A 4,175-nucleotide genomic window follows, 5' to 3' on the forward strand; every position below is an offset into this window, starting at 1 on the left:
GTCAAGGTATCGGCGCGAAGCTCAACTTGTCCAAGTCGGTGCTAGAAGCGCTGAATCGGAAGGTGGACTGCCCTCAGCTGCCTGGTGTCCATGTGCTCGGTCGTAACGAGACTGTTAAGTACTTGGGTATTCCATTCAGCCAGGCTCCAGTCGACAACACAATCGTCAAGCTCTTGGATCAACGCTTCTACGACGGCATCAAGACATGGTACCGACGTTTGCGAACTCTTCGTGATTGACTTCTGGTCGTGCAAACAATGGTGCTGTCACGCTTGTGGCACTATACGCAGCACGTCGTGATCCCACAGACGGTCGTGCGACGCTGGCAGTCTATGCTGAATCGACCAATTTTGAGCCGCAAACATGACAAAAACGCGAAGCACGTGCAGCTCATTCCGGGTGAGTTCTTGTACCTGCGGCGCAGCGAAGGCGGTTTGGGCATCCCAATTCTCGAGGCGCAGCTCAAGCGACAGCGACTCGCACTACTTCTACAATTCATGAGAGGCTCGGCTATTTAAAGGGATCCAACGGATCCTTGTTATGGAGTACAAGGATGACGTCCTTAGTGCAAGCCCGCTTTTTGGTATTCCATTCAAATGTGGAGTTCGACACAAAAATGATCGTGAATCTGGTTCAAAGAACTTAGAAAGTGGCCACTGTCGCGCGAACAATGTGAGAACATTGATGAATTTTCTGCTCAAAGGCAAGCTGCTGACTTGTTGAGTAAGAGCTAGTCACTTCACAGCGCACCGACGTTTTATGTACGTAAACCAAAAAATAAAGGGTGTATAGCTCACGCCTATAACAAGTTGAATGCGCAGACTATTTTAGCGCAAACATCAAATCCGCGCATGGTGGTCATCATCCTCCGTATGTCCGGCTGTACACAATTTCGTGCTCTTTTTTTGGCCGATTGATTTTACCAAATCATGTTGAAGGAGAAGGAAGTCCCTTTGACAGCCATAAGTACACCGTCCGGTATGTTATCGGAGTGACTTGTGCTGCCAAAGAGACTATACGGCTCAATCGATTAGTCTTGCATCTGTTTCAACCACTGCGACGCTTCGCACAAACCTAATTTCACTCATTTGAAGGACGAGATGGCACATCGGCAGAAGAAGTACAATATGGAGTACCTCCGTGCGGTGCTGGAATGAATGCTTGATCATTCTTGCAAGCAAATCCTACGAAGTGTATTTCGGTGCTAATGAAATACCGGTCCTCGGTTGTTAGATGGTGAACACGGTGTTCGTGCAGACTTTGACAAGGTCAAAGCAATCGAAAAGTGGCCAACGCCACGAAATCAATGGGATTTGAGGCAATGGATTGGCTTAGACCTGCATTGCTTCTCGCGTAACTTAGCGGAAACAGTACACCCGATATTGAACTACTTGGAAAAGGACGTGGTAATCAACTTGTAAAAAAGCATTCACTCAGATAAAAAACAGCTTGATGGAGCACCTTTACTTGATTCACCAGATATACAAAGCCGTATAGCGTGGTGAGTGACGATTTTGAGTTTGCAATCAGTTCTGCATTATTCTAAAATAACTCAGAGGACACGATCGTGTCGTGTTATTTCGATCCCAGCAGCTAAAGCCCGCAAAAATGAACTACCCTGTCCACAACAAAAAGCTTTTGGCAATGAAATTTGCTTCGGTAAATTTTCGTGCTCACCTTTTGGGTCCCACACCTTTTGTTGTCTACACGGATCACGCAAGCGTTTGTTAAGCAGTTCAGTCGCCTCATTTGTCAGAGCGCATGCCTCGCTGGTTGTCATTCTTCGCAGAATACAGTTTCACGGTCGCGTACAAGCCAGGGAAACCGAACATGCTGGCAGACAAATTGTCACGTATTCCTGATTATGAGCTAGCTCGTATCAGCTATATCAAAAACGATGTATTCGATTTGAGACGCCGAGCAGATGTTGATGTGATCTGATCATCAGAGCACTGTCAGACGGTGATATGGAATTCCATGACAAGTTGCCTGGTCGCTTGAAATCATGCTTGCATCATTATGAATGGAAAGATGATCTTCTCCAATATGAAGTTGCAAGTGACGACGAGCCACGGATGGTGGTTTCCCACAACGATGATTTAAAGTACGAGATATTCTACGAAGCGGATGATACCCCGATGGCGGATTTATTTGGCCCTGAGAACACATGTACAAGTCGGTGGCACGATACGTGAAGACATTCGATGCTTGTCAGCGCCTGAAGAGCGCAAGGCGCACGCAAGCGCCACTGCAGAGTATTCCTGTTCCAACTGACTATGAAAGTCAGCCGGCTTTAACTTAATTATTGGCTTCAATGGGCGTGGTTATGATCACAATAGGGAACTTGAATTTGCTGACAAATTTAGCAAGATGGTTTGCATCGCTTCGTGTTGCGATTCCATCGATGCCGAAGGTTCGGCTGAATTGCTCATTAACTACGCTGTTTGCAATCACGGGTAGCCAGACGCCATCGTTTCCTATCGTATCACACGATTCACGATTAGCTAATTGTACGAGTGCGCTTTTCACAGACAGTCCCCCAAGCACAACATACACACGTATGTGAAGAAGAGGCGATTCCTGACGTGGATGGAGAAGGGCAGCCCCATCTTGAAGGGAAAAAGAACGACTTGAGCCCTTTAAGGCATATTTGTAACTGCTTCAAAATTGAGTTATGGTTCCTAGCTACATGCAAAACACCCCAAGGGCTCCTAGAGGATTTACTGATAAAAGCTTGGGCTACTGCTTTATAAATCTTGGGCGTACTGATGATAACCTCATACTCAATTGACACAAGATCGTGGGTGTACGGAGCTTAAACTTCTGAAGCTTGGACTTTACTTGTCGTGAAACGTATCCGGTAGAAGGGACTGGCTTACGCCACCCACTCCGAAAGACATCGAGACACGTCGGTCTCGTCACCAGTACAGATCTTCAAATAAGAACCAGCATTCTGTATCACACTGATTGTTTGTGACTTCATATTAGAAATCGTGTTCTATAATCTTCTTTTATTAATTCTCTCAATGCATAAAAAGGTACACAAATTCACCTTCATGTAATGATTAAGTGTAGCCCATTACATCATCTCCTCCTTATAAGTTAGAAGTACTTTGATACTTCTGCAGGCTATTTAGAGCAGTTAATTTTCCGATCAACCTTGAAGCGAATCCTGTGACAAAACCAATATGAAAAAGCTTTCTTCACCTAAACGGCAACGAGCAGTTCCAAAACTCTTTACCGTTTCCTCCATCCTCAACCAAATTTGAGACAAGAGATTCCACATGGAACAGTTGTTTCGTTGTCGTGGGATGAACAATCGACCCATCTATTCGCATCTAAGCTTGACTCTTCGCGGACATTTGTTCGCCTTGAGAACGAGAATAAAATGGAGCGTCTGCTTCGCCGAGTCGGCGCTGGCAGGACAACCAGTCACGACCGAGCACAACCCAGCTTTGGTCATCGTAATGTTGCCTTTAGCAGCGTCACAAGCGATTCTCGAAGTTGTGAACCATGTCGGAGACATCAGACTCTAAAGCTTGACGAGGTTCCCACTGTCGGCTAAGGGCCGAGGCATCGAGAGCGAGGTCCCCGTATTGCACGTGAACACGTAAAACCACTGAGCTCTGCTCTCGTTGCAAAGCGTTCGCTGCATGCCAATTATGGCGTAGTCGGACAGAGTCTGAGGCATCTTGGTCACGGCCCTTCAGATGCGCGTTGAGTGGCACGTTATCCACCAGACGAAGACTGCGGGGTTAGAAGCTCTTCGTCGGATGTTGTAGATCACATCGGAGCTCCAAAAGAGCGGACAGTGAGGGTGACACCGGACAACGCGGAGTGCGTGCTCATTCTAGTCTCACCAAGACATAGATCTCTGTACAGAGACGACAGCGACGCCTTCTGCTGGCTGCAAGACGCCGGACGTCGACCCTGATTCAGGGTGTGCCTACCGAAAACGATGGTGCACAGTTATACATCCTCGTCAACGGTATAACGGGGGAGATAGATGGCGACGTCAGCCTCGAGGCTATGCCTGCAGTACATGCTCTTCTTGAGCTGAACGAGATGTCCCTTGAAGAGTTCGGCAGTGCCTTGAAGGAAGGCGATTCGGCCAAAATGGTCATTGTACGACCGGACGAGGAGATAAACTCGTCATCGCTTCTGGATAAAGCTGT

Source organism: Plasmopara halstedii (genome assembly GCF_900000015.1).
Source record: "Plasmopara halstedii genome assembly, contig: Scaffold_42, whole genome shotgun sequence".
Classification (NCBI taxonomy): Eukaryota; Oomycota; class Peronosporomycetes; order Peronosporales; family Peronosporaceae; genus Plasmopara; species Plasmopara halstedii.